A 25331-nucleotide genomic window follows, 5' to 3' on the forward strand; every position below is an offset into this window, starting at 1 on the left:
TCTTGTTTATACCAGTTAGCCTGTGGTAAAATTGGTTTCGTTATACGTCATTTCACTTAAAGTCAGTTTCCAAGAACCTATCACTGATGTTAAGTGAGGACTTACTGTACTTCACTGAAAAAACAAAACAAAACAGGCCGCGCACGGTGGCTCACGCCTGTAATCCCAGCACTTTGGGAGGCTGAGGCGGGCAGATCACGAGGTCAGGAGATCGAGACCATCCTGGCTAACATAGTGAAACCCCGTCTCTACTAAGAATACAAAAATATTAGCCGGGCGCGGTGGCGGGCACCTGTAGTCCCAGCTACTCAGGAGGCTGAGGCAGGAGAATGGCGTGAAGTTGGGAAGCAGAGCTTGCAGTGAGCTGAGATTGCGCCACGGCACTCCAGCCTGGGCGAGACAGCGAGACTCCAAAAAGAAAAACAAAAACCTGAGGTCAGGAGTTTGAGACTAGCCTGGCCAACATGGTGAAACCCCATGTCTACTAAAAAAATTTAACAAATTAGCTGGACGTGGTGGTATGCAACTGTAATTCCAGCTACTTGGGAGGCTGAGGCAGGAGAATCTCCTGAACCCAATGAGGTGGCGGTTGCAGTGAGCTGAGGTTGGGTCATTGCACTCCACCCAGGGAAACAACAGCAAAACTCCGTTTCAAAAAAAAAAAAGGTGCTTTTAAGCTTTTAAAAAATCACCACTAACAACAAACCACAACCCCCACCACCCCACAATATTTTGGTCAATTTTAAGTTTAAATCAATTTAGAATAAAAGATATAATGTTCCCAGAAAGCCTCTGCCTATAGTATGCGGATAGGACCGCTTTCTCAAATACTCAGCTCTCAATATTCACAACTACAGTTATCTTCACGCCTTGTTTGCAAATTAGCTCTTAGCTCAGAGCTAATAACTTTTACTTGAGGGAAACAAGTCAGTCTTAGATGTCTTCCCTCCCTTGACTTTAGTCACTAAGTGCATTTTTTTCGTTGTTTTTCTTTTTTTGAGAAAGGGTCTCACTCTGTCAACCAGGTTGGAATGCAGTGGGGCAGTCACAGCTCACTGCAGCCTCAATTTCCTGGCCTCAGGTGATCCTCCTGCCTCAGCCTCCCAGATAGCTGGGACTACAGGTGTGTGCCACCACACACAGCTAATTGTTTTGTTTTTTTTGCAGAGACAGAGTTTTGCCATGTTGCCCAGGCTGGTCTCGAACTCCTGAGTTCAAGCCATCTTTCAGTCTTGGCCTCTCAAAGTGTTGGGATTACAGGTGTGAGCCACCAAGCCTGCTGCATAGTTTTTGAAGCATACTTTAAAACAATCTTTTGTCTTCGTTCTGTCAAATACAGAATTTTGATAGCAGGAAGACAGGTTTATTGAACACTTTATTCATGAAGCAATTCAAGTAATAAACTCAAACTTTTGTCTATTTGCCTTTTAAAAAAATTAGCATATCTTTTGGCAGTTTGCATTAAAAATAGTGTAGCTATGATGATAACCTTAAAAAATAAGTTGCAAAAAACAAGATCAATTTATTGCCAATCTTTCCCAAGATGTTTTAATTTTTATTATTCTTTTTGGTCTTTGCCCCTCTGACAATTCCATGGTAGGTTTAGAAAACGACAGATAGGCTGGGCGCGGTGGCTCAAGCCTGTAATCCCAGCACTTTGGGAGGCGGAGACGGGTGGATCACGAGGTCAGGAGATCGAGACCATCCTGGCTAACCCGGTGAAACCCCGTCTCTACTAAAAAATACAAAAAAAAGCCGGGCGCGGTGGCTCAAGCCTGTAATCCCAGCACTTTGGGAGGCCGAGGCGGGTGGATCACGAGGTCAGGAGATCGAGACCATCCTGGCTAACACAGTGAAACCCCGTCTCTACTAAAAAATACAAAAAACTAGCCGGGCGAGGTGGCGGGCGCCTGTAGTCCCAGCTACTCAGGAGGCTGAGGCAGGAGAATGGCGTAAACCGGGAGGCGGCGCTTGCAGTGAGCTGAGATCCGGCCACTGCACTCCAGCCCGGGCTACAGAGCGAGACTCCATCTCAAAAAAAAAAAAAAAAAAAAAAAAACTAGCCGGGCGAGGTGGCGGGCGCCTATAGTCCCAGCTACTCGGGAGGCTGAGGCAGGAGAATGGCGTGAACCCGAAAGGCGGAGCTTGCAGTGAGCTGAGATCCGGCCACTGCACTCCAGTTTGGGCGACAGAGCTAGACTCCGTCTCAAAAAAAAAAATATAAAATAAAATAAACAAAAAAACAACGGATAATTCACTCTGCCTCTTCCTACCTAACCCATATTTATCAGTCTGTTGCAGGTGGCTCCATTTTTGGTTCAAAAGGCACTGAACAATTTTGGGGAGAGGAGATACAAACTTCCTCATAACCACTGAATAGCTACCATGCCTAAGAAAAATGTTAGGGAAAGGTCTATTGTTCCCCACCTACCCCTTTTCCTAATTTGAAAACAAGGAGCAGTCGGGGGAGGGAAGGGGTCCCACATGGAGGTCTATGTTCCTGACAAGGGTTAATTTACTAGCGAGCAAGCCTTGTCCAGAGTCATTGCAGCCAATGGGGGCTCACCCTGATGAGGTAATGCTTTCAGCCCATGTTTCATTGGTTGCCCTTCTCATTACTTGGCGTTCTCTCGGAGGCTGAGAAGTGGGGAGGGCTAGTTGTAGCGCTAATAGGAGCGTTTTCCTCGTGACAGGTACAGGTGGTGCTTACAGAAATGCTTGGAGCCACGAAAATCTGTTTCTTCTTTTCAGATGTCCTGCATCTTGAGCCAGTTCTTCTACCTGGGGCTGTAAGGGCATCTCCTAGTCTGGCCCTTATCCCCGTTTCTCTGTCAGCTCCCAGGGTTCTCAACAATGAGAACATGAGTGAGGGGAGGTTGACTTATACCCTGAGGAGCCGGAGCCAAAAGGAAAGCCTGCCAGTCCTCGGATGAATACATCCCATTACGTTTGTCAGCCTAGGACCTTGGGATCCAGCAGCCCTTCATTTCTGAACCCTCTTTGACCAGGGAGCAGCAGCTGTGAGTTAGGCTGACTGCCTCTACATCTCCCCTACAAAGCTCGAGGGGTCATAAGGAAAACTAGGGCTTCCTTGCAGCCATCTTTCCTCTATCCATGGTCTTCTATTTTACTTACCTCCATTCTGGGAAACTGTGTTGTCTGCACTGTAGTGGCACATATAGGTCCTTTGACAAGCAAACAACTGTTTACCATGTCTCTGAAAGAACTTGGAGAACCCTCATCCCTGCTTTTTTTCTTTTTGGCCCTGCTTTTACACCAAGATCTGTATCAACTTCCTGGCAAGGAGGGAGAAAGCACCAGATTCTAGGCTGTGTGTAAACGGGGAAACTGAGGCTGGGAGGATGAAGTAATTGTGGATGAAGTGGGGATAATAGACAAGTGCTTGTCTCTGACAACCAGCCTAATTTTTGGCCGTAAACTCATGCTTCTTTTTACACACTTGAGAATTAGACAACAAAGAAGCAACAGGGTGTATTCAGTATGGTTAAACCCTCTGAAGTTTTTCAGGGCTGACTTGCAAAGAAGAAGTGGACATTGTACATATGAATGAGACTTTACAACCACATGCGGGAAAAGTAGTAGAGGCTTCTAAGAGAACTGAAGCAGAACAGATTCTGTGGGCTCTGAAAGCTGAGGGAGACAGCATTGCAGAGGTGAACGGGCTGCCTGGGTTGCTCTGTAGAGTATATGATCAAACCGATGTGAAACAAAATTTAGCTGTACGCATCAGTCCTGCTTTTCATGGTTGAACTTCACAGAATGAGATTCTGGGAGTCAAAGGGAATAACATTTTATGCCATTTTACTGTGTAATTCTGGGAAAGGAGCTCTTTTTCTGTGACTCAGTTTAACTGTCTAAAAATAATAAAACCACCCTGAATTCAAAGGAAGAATCTGTAAGTGAAAGGCTCACTTTAAGTGTTTAAAAGGTTGGCGACGGCATTTAAGATTCTGATGACATTATCTGAAATTTCCTGAAACTAACCTCATTCAGGCCTCCACCCACAGGATAAAGGTCTTCTTTCCATCCTGGTCTCGCTCTACCCCTCCCACCCCCAAATGACAGGGATCTGACCCTCCCTAGATTATATTTATCACAGAAAACAAGAAAGACCAGGAAGAAAGGGCATAGTAAAAAGTAGGATGCTTCCACATCAGTGTGGAATCATAATATGTACTTACAGGATGATCAGTTAATACATTTGAGAAAGTGCTTTGTAAGCTGTCACCATGAAAACAAAATGGATTATGCTCCTCAAAAGAATATAAACTGTTTTACTTATTGTGTTCTACCCCAGTGCCTGGCACTTTTTTTGGGGTGATTTTTTATTGGATTTTTTTTTTTTTAGAGACAGGGTCTCACTATGTTGCCCAGGCTGGTCTTCAATTGCTGGACTCAAGTGATTCTCCTGGCCAAAGTGTTGGGATTACAGGCCAGGCTAGAGCCACTGTGCCCAGCTGGTGGAAAATTTTAATTATATGAAGGTAGAAAGAATAGTTTAATGTGACTCCATATATCCATCTCCCAGCTTCAGACTATTATCAAACCATCACATAGGTGCTTAATGTTTTGGGAAGAAAAGAAGGGAGTTTGGCAGTTTCTTAGACATAATTTACCCCATATTTCTTTCTTGGGAAGATTATGATCAACATGAACAATAAATCAGAAAAATCACATTTCCTGTACTTTACATTAAGTTAATCACATTTGAGAAAAACAAAAGTGAAAATCTTTTTTTTTGAGATGGAGTTTCGCTCTTGTCACTCAGGCTGGGGTGCAATGGCACGACCCCGGCTCACTGCAACATCTGCCTCCTGGGTTCAAGTGATTCTCCTGCCTCAGCCTCCTGAATAGCTGGGATTACAGGCATGTGCTGCTATGCCTGGCTAATTTTGCATTTCTAGTAGAGACAGAGTTTCACCATGTTGGTCAGGCTGGCCTTGAACTCCTGACCTCAGGTGATCCACCCGCTTTGACCTCCCAAAGGTGCTGGGATTACAGGCATGAGCCACTGTGCCTGACCAGAAATTCTTTTTTTTTGAGATAGGGTCTCACTCTGTTGCTGAGGCTGGAGTGCAGTGCCACAGTCATGGCTCACTGAAGCCTTGACTCCCCACACTCAAGTGATCCTCTCAACTCAGCCTCCTGAGTAGCTGCTGGGACTACAGGTGTGTGTCACCATGCCCGACTAATGTTTGTATTTTTTTGGGTAGAGACGAGGGTTTCACTATATTGCCCAGGCTGGTCTTGAACTCCTGGGCTCAAGCGATCCACCCACCTCAGCCTCCCAAAGTGCTGGAATTACAGGTTTCAGTCACCACGCCTGGCCAAAAGTGACATTCTTAGGAACACCTTTCAATCTGAATTACATAGTAAAAGGATTATAAAATAATAATTTTGGTTTTTTTTTTTTTTTTTTTGGAGTCTTGCTCTGTTGCCCAGGCTGGAGTGCAGTGACGCGATCTTGGCTCACTGCAAGCTCCGCCTCCTGGGTTCACGCCCTTCTCCTGCCTCAGTCTCCTGAGTAGCTGGGACTACAGGTGCCCGCCACCAGGCCCAGCTAATTTTGTTCTTGTATTTTTAGTAGAGACGGGGTTTCACCGTGTTAGCCAGGATGGTCTCGATCTCCTGACCTCATGATCCGCCCACCTCGGCCTCCCAAAGTGCTGGGATTACAGGTGTGAGCCACTGTGTCCAGCCATCATTTTAATTTGATAAAAACCCAGACCTTAAACTTTGTTACTCATGCCTTTGATTAAAAGTTCGCCAGGCCTAAGGTTCTTTTTTGTTTTAATTATAGCACAGCAGGAGGGTGTTGGGAGGTGCCTGGAAACCCTGGCTGACTTGTCAGGCCATCAGCCTGCTGCCTTGTGGGGCCAAGGTCTCCATGTTTCTTGGTGTTTCTACTTTCTTTATCTTCGACCCTTGTACTGAAGGCTGGTTCTTTATCTCTAAGGACACAGATAATAGGCAGCCAAGTTTGCCTGAACAGACTTTTTGGCAGTTTTTAACCTTGTTTTCTGGAGGGGAAGAAGAGGGTGGTAAAAAGCCTACCACTCTTGCCGACTGAAAGGGGCATCTACAGGGCTGAGTGTTTGGGTGAGTCACTTTCCTTTGGTCCTACCACATTTAGGTAAAGTGAAGCTTTTTGGTATAGTAATATAGTGGGGAATGTGCAGGTTTTAGAGTAAAAGAGACCAGGGTTTGAATTTCCTCTCTATATGGTTCTCACATTTCTCATTTGCAAAATGGTTTAAGAAATAATTTATTTAAAAATACATCGTATAGGGACCAGCACAGTCAGGTGCTCAGTACATAGTTGCTACTTTTTGATGAAAATGAAGAAGTTGCAATCAGAAAAATAGGCAATGGAAATAGAGAATTCACTGACTAAGTAATACAACTGGCCAGGAAGCATAACACTCAACTGCACTTGTAATTAGAGAAATGCAAATTCAATAATGTGTGCCATTGTTTTTGCTCATTAGACTGGCTAAAAATATACATAAAGTCCATTTTTGGTGAAAGTTTAAGCAAATAGTCATTCTCATATAATTTTATGAAGCCTCTTTGGAGGTAGGTTTGGTAAAATATATTAAATTTTAACTGTGTTATTCTTTAATTCAACAATTTTGTTTCCAGGAATCTGTTCTACACAAATATACATGAGTATACAAACACATTGTAGTACTGTTTTTCATAGTGAAAACTATGAACAAATTTACTAATATGGATATATTTCTAAAGAATAATATGTGTAAAAAGCATATTAGAGTATTATACTACGATCCTATTTATGTTAAGGAAAAGATAATTGTGGGTGTACATTTTATAAATGTATGAAAAGAGGTCTGAGAGGATATATGTCACAAGGTTTACTTTTGGGGGAAGTAGAGTAAGATTAGGGTGAAGTGAGAGTTTTGCTTTTCATTCTTTTATCCCCCCATTAATATGCTACATATGCTTTTCTTTATTCTTCTAAATCTTTGAATTTTCCTAATGACTATGTATTATAATTTTTGGTGCCAAAAATCAGGAACAAATATGTATTATTTTTGTATTTGTAAAAACAATTTAACAAAAGGGTGAAGATGTGAATTTAGACTATCTGTAAGGTCCTCTGTAAGTACTTGTCTAGACTCAACATCATGGTTGGGTAGAGACAGTTCTTGGAGCTGGAAGGGTGGGAAGAGCTTCTATTTAAGAAGCAAAACTTCCACTTCATGGTTTGAGGCTTGGATTTTTGGACCAATAAACCCAAGTGACCCCTTCTGAAGACAGTAGACAGTATGGGAGAGGTTAACAGGTGTTTCTGTAGTCTTGTCCCATCCAAGGTCCTCTATTTTTAAAAAAGAAAGGTCTTGGGCTTCTTTGGAAGAGGCAAGGCAGTCTCTGAGTTGCAGTATGTCCAAGTCCAAGATGGTGGGGCTGGCATAGAACCTTCCAAGTTCTTTCTGCCTCTTTGCTTCCTTTCAGTTGACATGTCAGATTTTTTGTTTATTTGTTTGTTTTTTTGACATAGAGTTTCGCTCTTGTTGCCTAAGCTGGAGTGCAGTGGCCCAATCTCAGCTCGCTACAACCTCCGCCTCCCGGGTTCAAGCGATTCTTTTGCTCAGCCTCCTGAGTAGCTGGGATTATAGGGATGCGCCACCACGCCCGGCTAATTTTGTGTTTTTTGTAGAGACGAGGTTTCTCCATGTTGGTCAGGCTGGTCTTGAACTCCTGACCTCAGATGATCTGTCCACCTTGACCTCTCAAAGTGCTGGGATTACAGGCATGAGCCATGTGCCCAGCCCTGTTTTTATTTGTTTTGAGGCAGGGTCTCCACTCTGTCACCCAGGCTGGAGTACAGTTGAGTGATCAGAGCTTACTGTAGCCTTGAACTCATGGTGGACTCAAGCGATCCCCTCACCTAAGCCTCCCAGAAGTTGGGACTGTGGGCACATACCACCACACCAGGCTAATGTTTAAATTTATTTTATTTTATTTTTGTAGAGAAAAGGGCTCACTTTGTTGCCCAGGTTGGTCTTGAACGCCTAGCCTCAGGCAATTCTTCCACCTCAGCCTCCCAAAGTGCTGAGATTATAGACATGAGCCACTGTGCCTGGCCCAGCATGTCAGATTTTTTTTTTTTTTTTTTTTTTTTTTTGAGACGGAGTCTTGCTCTGTCGCCCAGGCTGGAGTGCAGTGGCCGGATCTCAGCTCACTGCAAGCTCCGCCTCCCGGGTTCACGCTATTCTCCTGCCTCAGCCTCCGGAGTAGCTGGACTACAGGCGCCCGCCACCTCGCCCGGCTAGTTTTTTTTTGTATTTTTTTTAGTAGAGACGGGGTTTCACCGTGTTAGCCAGGAGGGTCTCGATCTCCTGACCTCGTGATCCGCCCGTCTCGGCCTCCCAAAGTGCTGGGATTACAGGCTTGAGCCACCGCGCCCGGCCGCATGTCAGATTTTATTAGATATTCTGGATCCCTAATAATGAAATTTTTCTTTTTTTTTTTTTTTTTTTTTTTTTGAGACGGAGTCTCGCTCTGTCGCCCGGGCTGGAGTGCAGTGGCCGGATCTCAGCTCACTGCAAGCTCCGCCTCCCGGGTTCACGCCATTCTCCTGCCTCAGCCTCCGGAGTAGCTGGGACTACAGGCGCCCGCTACCTCGCCCGGCTAGCTTTTTGTATTTTTTTAGTAGAGACGGGGTTTCACCGTGTTAGCCAGGATGGTCTCGATCTCTTGACCTCGTGATCCGCCCGCCTCGGCCTCCCAAAGTACTGGGATTACAGGCTTGAGCCACCGCGCCCGGCCTATAATGAAATTTTTCTTTAGGTTTTAGGAAGCTGTCTCAGGTTATAAGTGCCCACGAAGTTTTTGTAGTTTGCACATTTAGCTCCCAGCACTATGGACAATATCTGAGTGAGAAAACAGACAAAACTTCTTATTGAAGATAGGAATGGAGGCTGACAGATGGAAAGTCCTGTTTTCCTGGGTAACTTACTCCAGATGAAAAGAGGTTTCATGGAGTTAAGAAATGTATCACTCTAGCCCGGGCGTGGTGGCTCACGCCTGTCATCCCAGCACTTTGGGAGGCAGAGGTGGGTGGATTATCTGAGGTCAGGAGTTCAAGATCAGCCTGACCAACATGGTGAAACTCTGTCTCTACTAAAAATACAAAATTAGCCGGGCATAGTGGCCCATGCCTATAGTCCCAGCTACTCAGGAGGCTGAGGCAGGAGAATCACTTGAACCCGGGAGGCAGAGATCGTAGTGAGCTGAGATTGCACCACTGCACTCCAGCCTGGGCAACAAGAGTGCAAAACTCCGTCTCAAGGAAAAAACAAAAACAAAAACAAAACAAGAAATGTATCACTCTGAAGCCGGATACAGTGGCTCGCGCCTGTAATCCCAGCACTTTGGGACGCCGAGGTGGGCAGATCACTTAAGGCTAGGAGTTCAAGACCAGCCTGGCCAACATGGTGAAATACCGTCTCTACTAAAAATACAAAAATTAGTCGGGCATGGTGGCGCATGCCTATAATTCCAGCTAGTCGGGTGGCTGAGGCATGAGAATCACGTGAACCTGGGAGGCGGAGATTGCAGTGAGCCAAGATCTCACCACTGCAGTCCAGCCTGAGTGAAAGAGTGACTTTGCTTAAAAAAAAAAAAAAAAAAAGAAATGCATCACTCTAATATCCTTCAGAATTCTCTGATTTTTATGTTGTAGTCAGGAGATGGGCAATGAGGTAGTGGCAAAGGTCTGTATGGCGTACAATGATACCATATTTCATCACATTGCTAAATACTTTTTAAAATATGAATTTATGAGAGACAGCATGTAATACATACATGCAATTTGAAAAATAATTATGAAAAACAAATCCCATATACCTTCTACTTGGCTTGAGAACTAGAATATTACAAAAGCTCTGAAGGTCCTAGGGGGTCAGCCAACATGCTGGTACAATTTGGCCACTGCACAAAGACGACGTGCCAAGGGGAGAGGGATTTGCCTCCTAAAGAATGGAGCTTCTTCCTTGGGTACAAAGACACCATCTGCTGCTAGGCTGAGGGTCCATGGGCTGGTTCCTACCCAGTGGATATGTTGTTTTTCTAATTCTCTGCTCAGAAAACAATTGTTTTTTCTAGTTCACATAGAGGCCTCTTTTGGCGAGTGTACTGTGTTCTAGGGGTGCAGGCCTGTAACTTCTGTACCCTCCACTGTAAGTAACAATTATATTGAATTTTGGATTATTATTTTTCTTTAGTGTTTTACCATGTCTATATGCATGTGGAAATTATCTACCTCTCTTTCCCTCTACTCCAAAGTGCCATTTGGTGTTGTATTAGTGTTTTTTTTTTAATTGCTATAACAAATTACCACAAACTTAGTGGCTCAAACACACAGATTTGTATGTGGGGGGCAGTGGGTATATGGGAAATCGTACTTTCTGCTTCATTTTGCTGTAAACCTAAAGTTCTAGAGTTCTGTTTTTTGTTTTTTTTTGGATTTCTTTCTTTCTTCCTTCCTTTCTTTCTTTTTTTTTTTTTTTTAAAGGCATTAGGTACCAGCATTAGGGGAAGCTTGGAACTCTCTGAACTAAATTTTGCAACTTTTCTGTAAACCTAAAGTTATTCTAAAATAAAAAGGTTATTTAAAAATTTAAAAAATACAATACAAATGTATTATCTTATAGTTCTGTAGGTCAGAAGTCTGACATGGGTCTCACTGGGCTAAAATCAGGCCCTTAGAGGAATATCTAGGGGTCTATAGGAAAGAGTCTGTTTGCTTGCCTTTCCTAGCTTCTAGAGGTAGTCCACATTCCCTGGTTCATGGCCTCCATTCATTTTCAAAGCCAGCAATGGCAAATTGAGTTATTCTCATATCCATCACTCCAGTGTCTTCTGCCTTCCTCTTCCATTTATAAAGGCCTGTGTGATTACACTGGGCCTACCCAGATAATCCGGGATAATTTCCCCATCTCTGGGTCAGTTGAGCAACTTTAATTCTACCTATAACCTTTATTCCCATTTGTTATGTGCCTTAACATATTCACAGGTTCTAGGGAATAAAATGTGGACATTTTTTGTTTGTTTGTTTTTGAGACGGAGTCTTGCTCTGTCACCAGGCTGGAGTGCAGTGGCACGATCTTGGCTCACTGCAACCTCTGCCTCCTGGGCTCAAGCAATTCTCCTGCCTCAGCCTCCCAAGTAGCTGCGACTACAGGTGTGCGCCACCACCCCTACTAATATATATATATATATATATATATTTTTTTTTTTTTTAGTAGAGACAGGGTTTCACCCTGTTAGCCAGGATAGTCTTGATCTCCTGACCTCATGATCTGCCCGCCTCAGCCTCCCAAAGTGCTGGGATTACAGGTATGAGGCACCGCGCCCAGCCTGAATGTGGACATCTTTGGGACATCATTATTCCGCCTGCACTAGCTATCTTCATGTAGTACTTTGCCACATGCTTGTTCTGCCCCCAACTAAAAATGATTGTTCTTTTGTTTCTTTTCTACAGATAGCTCACTCCATATCTGTCAACTTTGAGTTGCTTTCTGAGCAAGTGAAAAGAAGTGGTCAGGCATGGTGGCTCACACCTGTAATCCCAGCACTTTGGGAGGCCAAGGCAGGTGGATCATGAGGTCAGGAGTTCAAGACTAGCTGGCCAAGATGGTGAAACCCCGTCTCTACTAAAAATACAAAAATTAGCTGGGCATGGTGGTGGGTGCCTGTAATCCCAGCTACTTGGGAGGCTGAGGCAGAGAATTCCTTGAACCCGGGAGGCAGAGGTTGCAGTGAGCTGAGATTGTGCCACTGCACTCCAGCCTAGGTGACAGATTGAGACTCCATTTCAAAAAAAAAAAAAGAAAAGAAAATAAGAAATACCCTTATTCTGATATAGTAATAATGTCTCATAATAGTATTTTTTTTTTTTTTTTTTGAGACGGAGTCTCACTCTGTCGCCCAGGCTGGAGTGCAGTGGCCAGACCTCAGCTCACTGCAAGCTCTGCCTCCCGGGTTTACGCCATTCTCCTGCCTCAGCCTCCCGAGTGGCTGGGACTACAGGCGCCTGCCACCTTGCCCGGCTAGGTTTTTGTATTTTTTTTAGTAAAGACGGGGTTTCACCGTGTTAGCCAGGATGGTCTCGATCTCCTGACCTCGTGATCCGCCTGTCTCGGCCTCCCAAAGTGCTGGGATTACAGGCTTGAGCCACCGCGCCCGGCCGTTTTTTGTATTTTTTTAGTAGAGACGGGGTTTCACCGTGTTAGCCAGGATGGTCTCGATCTCCTGACCTCGTGATCCGCCCGTCTCAGCCTCCCAAAGTGCTGGGATTACAGGCTTGAGCCACCGCGCCCGGCCTCATAATAGTATTAAACTACTGAATTAAATATATTTTCTGGACATTAACTCAGCATTTATCAATAGCTCCAAATTGAGTTTCAGGAGCAAACTAATGCCATTCAGAGACTACCACTTACATTCCCTGTTGTTTCCAACTTTCACAATTCCAAAATGAAAACACATACAAGGCAGAAAACAGAAATGCACAAAAAGAAAAATTCTAAAGGAAACATTTGTGTAGCCACCACCCAATTAGGGAAAGAGAAAATAGACAATGCCCCTTCCTCAAAGCTCGCCTTGTGGCTCTTGTCTGTCACATACCGCCTGTCTCTTCTTAGAGATAAACCACCATCCTGACTTTTACAGTAATCAGTTGCCTGGCAGTTACTAGTCTGTGTTAGTACATTTTCATGCTGCTGATAAAGACATAGCCGAGACTGGGCAATTTACAAAAGAAACAGGTTTATTGGACTTACAGTTCCACATGGCTGGGGAGGCATCACAATCATGGTTGAAGGAAGGAGGAGCAAGTCACATCTTACGTGGATGGCAGCAGGCAAAGAGAGAGCTTGTGCAGGGAAACTCCGCCTTATAAAGCCACCAGATCTTATGAGACTTATTCACTATCACGAGAACAGCATGGAAAAGACCTGCCCCCATGATTCAATTACTTCTCACTGCATCCCTCCCACAATATGTGAGAATTCAAGATGAGATCATGGTCTCTGTAATTTTTTTTTGAGATGGAGTTTCACTCTTGTTGCTCAAGCTGGAGTGCAGTGGCGTCATCTTGGCTCACTGCAACCTCTGCCCCCTGGGTTCAAGCGATTCTCCTGCCTCAGCCTCCTGAGTAGCTGGGATTACAAGCACCTGCCACTATGCCCAGCTAATTTTTTGTATTTGTAGTAGAAATAGGGTTTCACCATGTTAGTCAGGCTGGTCTCGAACTCCTGACCTCAGGTGATCCACCCGCCTCAGCCTCCCAAATTGTTGGGATTACAGGTGTGAGCCACCAGACCTGGCCACTTTGTAATTTTACCACCTGTGTATGTACCTCTGACTAGTTTTGTCTGATTTTGAACTTTATTAAAAGAGCCATCCTGTAGGTTTCTTTTGTATTTTATTTACCTTCTTTATTGCTATGATTCAACCATGCAGTTACCTGTAGGTCTAAGTTTATTCATTCTTTTTTTTCTTTTTGAGATGGGGTCTGGCTCTGTTGCCCAGACTGAAGTGCAATGATAGGGTCTTGGCTTACTGCAGCCTCCGCCTCCCAGGCTCAAACCATCCTCCCACCTCAGCCTCCTGAGGAGCTGTGATTACAGGTGTGTGCCACTGCACTTGGCTAATTTTTGTATTTTTTGTAGAGATAGGGTTTTGCCATGTTACCCAGGGTCATCTCAAACTCCTGAGCTCAAGTGATCTGCCCACCTCAGCCTCCCAAAGGATTACGATTACAGGCATGAGCCACCATGCCTGGCCTCATTCTTTTTTTATTGTTATATATATTTCCTTGTATGGTCTATCCTTCTGTGGCTGGAGTGTTTTGTTTCCATTTTTGGACTACTAGAATTAATGCAGATGTGAACATTTTTCTACCTATATTCTGCTACCTTTGTGCACACAGATCTCCAGAGTATATACTCAGGAGTGGAATTGTTTAGTTCTAGAGTTATGTTTTCAATTTTAGAATTTACACGCTACTAGCAGTGAAAAAGATTCTGTTGTTCCGCATCACTTGATGCTATCAGACTTACTAATTTTGGCCATGCTGGTGAGTTTATTATGGTGGATATAAAGTTGTATTTTTTAGTATGCGTTTCCCTGATTACTAATGTGGTTGAGTATTTTTCATACATGTGTTGGGCATTTGGATTTCCTTTTATGTGCAACCCCTATAAAAAAGTGTATTTTTTTGGCCGGGCGCGGTGGCTCAAGCCTGTAATCCCAGCACTTTGGGAGGCCGAGACAGGCGGATCACGAGGTCAGGAGATCGAGACCATCCTGGCTAACACGGTGAAACCCCGTCTCTACTAAAAAAAATACAAAAACTAGCCGGGCGAGGTGGTGGGCGCCTGTAGTCCCAGCTACTAGGGAGGCTGAGGCAGGAGAATGGCATGAACCCGGGAGGCGGAGCTTGCAGTGAGCTGAGAGATCTGGCCACTGCACTCCAGCCTGGGCGACAGAGCAAGACTCCGTCTCAAAAAAAAAAAAAAAAAAAAAAAAAAAGTATATTTTTGTAATTTCATATTAGATTGTCTTTTTAAAAAATTTAAAATGGCCGGGCGCGGTGGCTCAAGCCTGTAATCCCAGCCCTTTGGGAGGCCGAGGCGGGCGGATCACGAGGTCAGGAGATCGAGACCATCCTGGCTAACACTGTGAAACCCCGTCTCTACTAAAAAATACAAAAAACTAGCCGGGCGAGGTGGCGGGCGCCTGTAGTCCCAGCTACTTGGAGACTGAGGCAGGAGAATGGCGGTAAACCCGGGAGGCGGAGCTTGCAGTGAGCTGAGATCCAGCCACTGCACTCCAGCCCGGGCGACAGAGCGAGACTCCGTCTCAAAAAAAAAAAAAAAAAAATTAAAATTTATTTCCAGAAGTTCTTTATATCATGTGGATAGTAGTCCTTTTTGGGGTTGAATGTTTTATAGCTAACTTTTCCAGTCTTTTGGCTTGAATTTTCACTTTTTTAATAATGTCAAATGTAAAATAGCTGAATTTATCAATCCTTACTTTACCATGAAAAGGTTGTGTTTTATTTAAGAATCATGAAGACATTGTCTTATATTATCTGTTTTTTTTTTTTTTTGGAGACAGAGTCTTGCTTTGTCGCCCAGGCTAGAGTGCAATGGTGCGATCTCAGGTCACTGCAACCTCCGCCCCCTGGGTTCAAGTGATTCTCCTGCCTCAGCCTCCTGAAGAGCTGGGATTACAGGCGTGTGCCACCATGCCTGGCTAATTTTTGTATTTTTAGTAGAGGCAGGGTTTCACTATATTGGTCGGTCTGGTCTCGAACTCTTGACCTCAGATGATCTGCCCACCTTGGCCTCCCAAAGTGCTGGGAATACAGGTGTGAGCCACAGCGCCCAGCCTATTATCTTTTTTTAAAAGCTTGCTTTAAAATATCTTTTTTAGGCTGGTGCAGTGGCTCATGCTTGTAATCCTAGCACTTTGGGAGGCTGAGGTTGGAGGATCTGTTGAGGTCAGGAGTTCAAGACCAGCCTGGGCAACACAGCAAGACCTTGTCTGTGCCTATAGTTCCAGCTACACAGGAGGTTGAGGTGGGAGGATCACTTGAGCCCAGGAGTTCTGGGCTACAATGAGCTATAATGGAGCCACTGTACTCCAGCCTGGGAGATGGAGTGAGATACTTTCTCTAATAAAAATACCAAGGCCGGGCACGGTGGCTCAAGCCTGTAATCCCAGCACTTTGGGAGGCCGAGACGGGCGGATCACGAGGTCAGGAGTTCAAGACCATCCTGGCTAACACGGTGAAACCCTGTGTCTACTAAAAAAAATACAAAAAAAGCTAGCCGGGCGAGGTGGCTGGCGCCTGTAGTCCCAGCTACTTGGGAGGCTGAGGCAGGAGAATGGCGTAAACCCGGGAGGCGGAGCTTGCAGTGAGCTGAGATCCGGCCACTGCACTCCAGCCCGGGCGACAGAGCGAGACTCCGTCTCAAAAAAAAAAAAAAAAAAAAAAAAACCAAAATACCCCCTTTTTATTGTGCAATATTCATATACAAAATGTCCCGGCTGGGTATGGTGGCTCACACCTGTGATCCCAGCACTTTGGGAAGGTGAGGCAAAAAGATTGCTTGAGCCCAGGAGTTTGAGACCAGCGTGGGCAACGAAGAGAGATCCCATTTCTGTTAAAAAAAAAAAAAAAAAAAGAAAAGAAAAAGAAAAAAAGAGGCTGGGCGTGGTGGCTGATGCCTGCAATTCCAGCACTTTGGGAGGCCAAGGCGGGCGGATCATGAGGTCAGGAGTTCGAGACCAGCCTGACCAACATGGTAAAACCCTGTCTCTACTAAAATATAAAAAATTAGCCAGATGTGGTGGCGCATGCCTGTAATCCCAGCTACTTGGGAGGCTGAGGCAGGAGAATCGCTTTAACCCGGGAGGTGGAGGTTGCAGTGAGCCGAGATTGTGCCACTGCACTTCAGCCTGGCGACAGAGCAAGACTCAGTCTCAAAGAAAAAAGAATAATGCCCAAACAAGGTAAACACAGGTCAATAATTTATTCTTATTTATTATTATTTTTGAGACAGGGTCTCTCTGTGTCACCCAGGGTGGAATGCAGTGGCACAATCATGGATCACTGCAGCTTTGACCTCCTGGCCTCAAGCAATCCTCCTACCTCGGCCTCCTGAGTAGCTGGGACTATAGGTGTGTTACCATGCCTGGCTAATTTTTAATTTTAATTTTTATAGAGATGGGGTCTCCCTATGGTGCCCAGGCTGGTCTCCAATTCCTGGCCTCAAGTGATTCTTGCTGGCCTGGTCAATTTCTTTTATTGCTGCTGTTCTTTTTTTTTTTTTTTTTTTGGAGACAGAGTCTGGCCCTGTTGCTCAGGCTGGGATGAAGTGGCACAATCTCAGCTCACTGTAACCTCCACTTCCCGGGTTTGAGTGATTCTCCTGCCTCAGCCTCCCAAGTAGCTGGGACTACAGGCCTGCGCCATCACGCCTGGCTACTTTTTGTATTTTTAGTAGAGACAGGCTTTCACCATGTTAGCCAGACTGGTCTCCAACTCCGGCTTCAGGTGGTTCACCCTCCTCAGCCTCCCAAAGTGCTGGGAATACAGGTGTGAGCCACAGCGCCCAGCCTATTATCTTTTTTTAAAAGCTTGCTTTAAAATATCTTTTTTAGGCTGGTGCAGTGGCTCATGCTTGTAATCCTAGCACTTTGGGAGGCTGAGGTTGGAGGATCTGTTGAGGTCAGGAGTTCAAGACCAGCCTGGGCAACACAGCAAGACCTTGTCTGTGCCTATAGTTCCAGCTACACAGGAGGTTGAGGTGGGAGGATCACTTGAGCCCAGGAGTTCTGGGCTACAATGAGCTATAATGGAGCCACTGTACTCCAGCCTGGGAGATGGAGTGAGATACTTTCTCTAATAAAAATACCAAGGCCGGGCACGGTGGCTCAAGCCTGTAATCCCAGCACTTTGGGAGGCCGAGACGGGCGGATCACGAGGTCAGGAGTTCAAGACCATCCTGGCTAACACGGTGAAACCCTGTGTCTACTAAAAAAAATACAAAAAAAGCTAGCCGGGCGAGGTGGCTGGCGCCTGTAGTCCCAGCTACTTGGGAGGCTGAGGCAGGAGAATGGCGTAAACCCGGGAGGCGGAGCTTGCAGTGAGCTGAGATCCGGCCACTGCACTCCAGCCCGGGCGACAGAGCGAGACTCCGTCTCAAAAAAAAAAAAAAAAAAAAAAAACCAAAATACCCCCTTTTTATTGTGCAATATTCATATACAAAATGTCCCGGCTGGGTATGGTGGCTCACACCTGTGATCCCAGCACTTTGGGAAGGTGAGGCAAAAAGATTGCTTGAGCCCAGGAGTTTGAGACCAGCGTGGGCAACGAAGAGAGATCCCATTTCTGTTAAAAAAAAAAAAAAAAAAAAGAAAAGAAAAGAAAAAAAGAGGCTGGGCGTGGTGGCTGATGCCTGCAATTCCAGCACTTTGGGAGGCCAAGGCGGGCGGATCATGAGGTCAGGAGTTCGAGACCAGCCTGACCAACATGGTAAAACCCTGTCTCTACTAAAATATAAAAAATTAGCCAGATGTGGTGGCGCATGCCTGTAATCCCAGCTACTTGGGAGGCTGAGGCAGGAGAATCGCTTTAACCCGGGAGGTGGAGGTTGCAGTGAGCCGAGATTGTGCCACTGCACTTCAGCCTGGCGACAGAGCAAGACTCAGTCTCAAAGAAAAAAGAATAATGCCCAAACAAGGTAAACACAGGTCAATAATTTATTCTTATTTATTATTATTTTTGAGACAGGGTCTCTCTGTGTCACCCAGGGTGGAATGCAGTGGCACAATCATGGATCACTGCAGCTTTGACCTCCTGGCCTCAAGCAATCCTCCTACCTCGGCCTCCTGAGTAGCTGGGACTATAGGTGTGTTACCATGCCTGGCTAATTTTTAATTTTAATTTTTATAGAGATGGGGTCTCCCTATGGTGCCCAGGCTGGTCTCCAATTCCTGGCCTCAAGTGATTCTTGCTGGCCTGGTCAATTTCTTTTATTGCTGCTGTTCTTTTTTTTTTTTTTTTTTTTTTTGGAGACAGAGTCTGGCCCTGTTGCTCAGGCTGGGATGAAGTGGCACAATCTCAGCTCACTGTAACCTCCACTTCCCGGGTTTGAGTGATTCTCCTGCCTCAGCCTCCCAAGTAGCTGGGACTACAGGCCTGCGCCATCACGCCTGGCTACTTTTTGTATTTTTAGTAGAGACAGGCTTTCACCATGTTAGCCAGACTGGTCTCCAACTCCCGGCTTCAGGTGGTTCACCCTCCTCAGCCTCCCAAAGTGCTGGAATTACAGGTGTGAGCCACTGCGCCTGGCCCCTGGTCAATTTAATACAAAGCAAACACCCATGTAACCACCACTGCTCGTATCAAGAATAAGAGCATTCTCATTTTTGTGTCTCCAGGCACTCTTGCCCCTCGTTCCCAAAAGAACCGGAACCAGCATCATGATGTCTATGTTAGTCACTTCCTGGCTTTTTTTTTTTTTTAAGTTTTTCCCCTAATTTGTATCCCTAAACACGATGATTTAGTTTTGCTTTTTTGGGGAAACACTGTTATATTTAATTTCAATTAAAGAAAAAACTTAAAAACTTAAGGAGCTAGTTTTTATTTTTAAACTTTTTGAAATACAAAATATATATGGAGAAGTATACAGATCATGAGTACAGCTCACTGAATTGTCCCTGGGTGAACATATCCATGCAACTTCCCCCTAGGTTAAGAAATGGAATATCTTCTCATGACCCTTCCTTATTATTGATTTCTTCCTTCCTCAAAAAGACTTCCCTCCTTAAACACAATTCTGACTTCTAAAATGATAGTTTAGTTTTCCCTGCTTTTGAACTGTTTTTAATGGATTCATACAATATGTGTTTGTGTCTGGCTTCTTTCATTTATGTTTGTGATTCATCATATTGTTTGCAGCTGTAGTTTGTTCATTTTCATTGTTTACATGGTATGAAGATACCATACTGTATTAATCATTCATCATTCTATCATTGATAACTACCTGAGCTTCAGTTTCCATTTTTTTTCGCCAATATAAAAAATGCAGCTATGAACTTCAGGGTCTTCCCCTGTTGCGCAGGCTGGAGTGCCGTGGTGCGAGCATAGCTCACCGTAACCTTGAAACTTCCGGGCTCCAATGATCCTCCTGCCTCAGCCTCCTGACTAGCTGGGATTACAGGTGCAAAGCACTGCCCCTGGCTATTAATTTTTTTTTTTTTTGAGACAGGGTCTTGCTCTGCTGCCCAGGCTGGAGTGCAGTGGTGCTTACTGCAGGCTTGAATTCCCAGGCTCAAGTGATTCTCCCATCTCGGTGCCACCCCCGACCAAAATTTTTTTTTTTAAGAGATGGGGTCTTGCTATGTTGCCCAGGCTGGTTTCAAACTCGTGGGCTTAAGCAATTCTCCTGCCTTGGCCTCCCAAAGTGCTGGGATTATGGGTGTGAACCACATGCCCAGCTCTTTTACTTTTAATTAGGAAGTAATATATTTACACTGATTGTAATTACTCATATTTGAACTTATTTCTGCTATCTAATGTTTTACTATTTGTCCTCCTTTAAAATTTTTTATCCATTTTTAAAATTAAGATCTTCCCATTTTATTTTATCCCCCTAATAAACTGGAAGTTATATATACTGTTTAATTTCTTGTAGTGATTATGTAGACATTTTAACATGTATATTTAACTCAACAAATTATAAACTTATTTAGCCTACTCTTAAACAATACAAAGCCTTCTAATACTTTCATTTACCCTCTCACAATAGCACATGTAAAATTATTGAACAATAGCAGAATTTAGACATTGTTGCCATTATTTTGGATAGTGTTTAGATTTATAGCAAACATGCAAACGATTTTCTTTGTTCACCACTACTTCTCGTATTTTGAATCTTCCTTCTGGAAGATGGTAATTTTCTCTTAACGTTTTGAAGATACACTGCAGTATCATTTGGTTTCTATTGTTACTATTGAAAGGTCTGTGGTCAGCCAAATTATCTTTTCTTTGAAGATTAGTGTCTTTTCTTTTCTTTTCCTTTTTTTTTTTTTTTTGAGATGGAGTCTTGCTCTGTCACCCAGGCTGGAGTGCAATCGTGCAATCTCAGCTCACTGCAACCTCTGCCTCCCAGGTTCAAGCGATTCTCCTGCCTTAGCCTTTTGAGTAGCTGGGATTACAGGCGTGTGCCACCACATCTGGCTAATTTTTGTATTTTTAGTAGAGGCAGGGTTTTGTCATGTTGGCCAGGCTGGTCTTGAACTCTTGACCTCAGGCAATCCGCCCACCTTGGCCTCCCAGAGTGCTGGGATTACAGGCGTGAGCCACTGTACCTGGCCTAATGTCTTTTCTTGTTGCCTAATTTTAAGATCCTCTTTCTCTCTGGGTACTAAACTTTAACTATGTGTGCATTTTATACTTTCCAGCATGGCAATTTTAGTCTTCTAGAATTTAGGATATTTACCTTTAATTCTGGAAAATGTTCAGCCACTATTCTTTGAATATTGTCTTCCCTCCATTCTATTATCTCCCTTTTTTTTTTTTTTTTTTTTTTTTGAGATGGAGTCTCCCACTGTCGCCCAGGCTGGAGTGCTGTGGCGCGATCTTGGTTCACCGCAACCTCTGCCTCCCAGATTCAAGCAATTCTTCTGCCTCAGCCTCCTGAGTAGCTGGGATTACAGGCATGCACCACCATGCCTGGCTGATTTTTTATTTGTATTTTTAGTAGAGACAGGGTTTCACCATATTGGCCAGGCTGATCTGGAACTCCAGACCTTGTGATCCTCCTGCCTCAACCTCCCAAAGTTCCCAAAGTGCTGGGATTACAGGTGTGAGCCACTGCGCCCAGCCTTTTTTTTTTTTTTTTAGACGGAGTCTCGCTCTGTCACTAGGCTGGAGTGCAGTAGTGCAGTCTCGGCTCACTGCAACCTCTGTCTCCTGGGTTCAAACGATTCTCCTGCCTCAGCCTCCCCAGTAGCTGGGATTACAGTCATGTGCCACCACGCCTGGCTAACTTTGTATTTTTAGTAGAGATGGGGTTTCACCATGTTGGTCAGGCTGGTCTTGAACTCCTGACCTCGTGATCCACCTGCCTCGGCCTCCCAAAGTGCTGGGATTACAGGCTTGAACCACCACACCCAGCCAGGTTGGTTTCTTTCTATGAAGGCCTAAAATAGGAATGTACACCTTCATGTTTTGGAGCTTCTCTGCTGATGAACTTGGGGATTCAGAAAACATTAAATGCTTCTGTAAATTGTTATCTACTTTAGTGGAAAAGAGCAGTTAGGTGTAAATATTTGGCAAAACATACAGCTGTAGTTAGACCGCAATCTGCAAACATTGGCGTTGTCAGTTTGCCACAGAAAATGTGGTCTGAATGAAAGGTGCCTGAAGGCTAGGCATGGTGGCTCACGCCTATAATCCCAGCACTTTGGGAGGCCAAGGTGGGAGGATCTCTTGAGCCCAGGAGTTAAGAGACCAGCCTGGGCAACGTAGTGATAATACGTCTCTACAAAATATATATACTATAGCTTGTAGTCCCAGCTACTTGGGAGGCTGAGGTGGGAGGATTGCTTGAACCTGGGATATTGAGCTATAATTGGGCCACTGGACCCCAACCTGGGAGACAAAGCAAGACCCTGACTCAAAGGGTGAAAAAGAGGTGTTGAGAAGCAACCTAGCTGGTCAAATGATAGGAAGGCTCAAAAGCCTAGAGCCTCTAAGGAACAGGGAGGGTATACAAAATGGTGAGACCCTCCTGCCTAGATTTCTGGTTAAAAAGGCAGCAGAAAGTTCATGATTTTGTGAAGGTCATAATCTCACTGAATCTCTGAGCACTTTTTTCTTTCTCCTATATGGACACAGGCAGAGGGAAGAAGAGAAAGGGATATTTATTCTTTGTTATGCATTTATTTTTAACAATAAAAGTTCTGACTGTGGAAAAAATATTTAGCTGATTATAGGAATTTAATAAAGAAGCCAAAACAAATTAGTCTTATAGCTGATTATAGTATTGGCTTACATTATTGTCATACACTGAATTCTAAGTTATCAGGCCAAATATGTGGACTTGGCAAAGATGAGACTTACTGTCAATTGTTCCAGCTCTCCAAACTGGATGTGACTGGCACCAGTGGCTATATGAGTGAATATAGAAGCTGAAATCCACATTATGTTAACTTTGGTTCTATTCCACCAAAAGATTTTATTCCAGAGATACATAAGATAAAGCTTTTCCAGGGCAGAGATCGTGATCATGTCCCCTAGCACAGTGCCTGACCCCTAATAGCTGCCCAAGAAGTATGTGTTGAATAAGTAAGTGGCACAAAGGTTATTCTGGGTTACTAAGATCAGAACAGTATTTGCCATTATTTTGGAGGTTGGCGTGGCATTTGTACACCCTGGAACAGTTTCTTCTCTTTGCAGCTAGTGATATTTTTCTGTTTATGAAAAACACACATTCTTGCACACTGGCACAATGGTCCTGGGCAAAGTGGCACAGAAAGATTTCCACTCCATTTCTTGGAAGAGCCAGCAATACATCTCTCTAATGGTGAGTTGCTTCTCTTTTATCAGAGGATTTAAATTTGATGTGTTTTTAGTCCTTCCTTAATTCTCAGTAGAGGAGACTACCTCAAGAAGGAGGAAATTAATTAGCTGAGTTTGACTGAATTTGATAGCATTTTACTGCTCTGTGAGGATCAAGAGTAGTCACAATCTCATCTCCATTTGCACTTATTTTTCCCTACACACAAGACTTCATGAAATGATGGCTTCCTATCTGTATTTATAGTCATGTCTTGTTCTACAAATGGGCAGTGTAAATATGCTTCTAATTGGGGAAGAGGTGTACTTGTATTTACTGTAACTTACAAGGCTCAGAAGATCTTAAAACCAGCACTGAGAGTTTGGGGGAATTCTTAGTGGTTCTTGGTTTTCATTTACCAATAGACAAAGATTTGGCAACTTCCGTTAAGAAAGGTTTTCACACTGGGCCTCATTCCTAGCAATAAAAATCCAGATATGAAAGCAAGACATTTTCAGATTGTTCTCGAGGCCTCTGAATGCAGTATAGGAGCGGGAACTGAAAAAATTATAGTATATGGCTAATAAAGCACTTTTATGCATACCAATTTATTTAAGTCTTAGTTTCCCTATTTGACTGATGGGGACTCTAAGCTACAACTAAGTTAAGTAACTTGACTAGAGTCACAAGGCTAGTAACAGGGCTAGAACTGGAGCTTGGAATGTTTGTTTTATCTATTTTACTTTTAAATGATAGAATTGGTGGGGACAGAATATATCTTTTTGGCTTTTCTGGCTAGGGTGGCTCCAGTTTCTTATTAACATTGTATTAAGAAAGACAAGCCAGTCTTGACTGAACACAAGTTAATCCTTATCCTAGTACTCAAACAGCCTTGCTCAAGGAGATCAGTAAGGGTAAGGAGGACACCTGATTAAAAGTTTCCTTACTGATGGTGCAAGGGATGGGCTCAACATCCTGCTACATCTGGAAGAGCTGAATTCAGTCAAACTCATGGACAGGAGGGAAGAAGCTATTTACATTCTCTGTGAATAATGAGGGCATTATTAGCCATCTGTAAAGTAACTGCAGAGACAGAGAGCTACTTCCCGACTTCAAGTCTCATTCCAGTGACACTGGTGACCTTGGGGAGGCAGATATGCTGAGGTCCTTCCTGGCATCTAGAATGCAGTCCAGGTTGTAGCAAAGATACATTCCTTCTACAGTGATGTGATGACCTTACTTCAGAGAGGCATAATGCCCCTGTTCAGATGAGCTAGATAGAATGCTTGTTTTCTAGGCTTAAAAGTCATCTTGCAAATAAATAACAATCTTATCTTAAGTGGTAATTTTCCTGGCATGGCCTCATCTCCAGAGGGAGTCTTAGAAACACAAAAGCTTGGCCGGGCGCGGTGGCTCAAGCCTGTAATCCCAGTACTTTGGGAGGCCGAGATGGGCGGATCACGAGGTCAGGAGATCGAGACCATCCTGGCTAACATGGTGAAACCCCATCTCTACTAAAAATACAAAAAAAAAAAAAAAAGAAACACAAAAGCTTAGTCTATACCAGTCACTTCTCATCCTGGCCAAATAGCTATTGCAAATGCTATTTTTGACTCTATTGATATATTGAAATGTGACGTTTCCATCTACAGGTGAAGAATTTGTAGGAAAAAAGAAAAAGTGATGTAATTTTGAAGTATTCTTTTAGTGAGGTATTCTCTCGTCTCTGTAACAAACAGAATTGCTGTTCTTTGCTGTAGGGGCTGTCCTGTGCCATAAAGGATGTTTACCAGCATCCTTGACCTTCACCCACCAGCCAATAGCTGATTGTCTCCAGTGGTGACAATCAAAAATGTCTGCATTCAACAGATCCTGAATTCAGAAGGAAAAAAAAATGTTTAAAAAAACCCAAAAATGTCTGCACACATGGTCCCCCAAAATTGTCACAGTTGAGAACCACTGTTTTAACTGAAGCAACAAGATATTACAAAAGAAACCATCTTCTTCCCCCCACCCACCAAAAAACTAAAGTGTTCTGAGATAGAACCCCTCTAGAAATTTCAGAGGATTTAGACAAAGCAGGTAGATTAAATACTCACAGTTATTTAGTTATAAATGGCCAAATCAGAATTATTGAGGACAATGTCTTTGGAGACTGTTGCTGGTGAGCTGTGATTCTTACCACAGGTGCCTGCCTACCTT

General features: G+C 44.0%; 1 protein-coding gene across 1 annotated transcript in view; it reads left to right on the plus strand.

The window, feature by feature from the left end:
* Positions 1 to 6041: 6041 nt before the first annotated feature.
* Positions 6042 to 25331, plus strand: part of FAM13B (family with sequence similarity 13 member B) — a 111618-nt gene continuing 92328 nt past the window's right edge. The window contains exon 1 of the mRNA XM_033181109.1: positions 6042 to 6120. The gene's annotated coding sequence lies outside the window, so the exon portion shown is untranslated. The remainder of the gene's footprint in view (positions 6121 to 25331) is intronic.

This window comes from Trachypithecus francoisi, unplaced genomic scaffold (genome assembly GCF_009764315.1).
Source record: "Trachypithecus francoisi isolate TF-2019V2 unplaced genomic scaffold, Tfra_2.0 Lachesis_group2, whole genome shotgun sequence".
NCBI lineage: Eukaryota > Metazoa > Chordata > Mammalia > Primates > Cercopithecidae > Trachypithecus > Trachypithecus francoisi.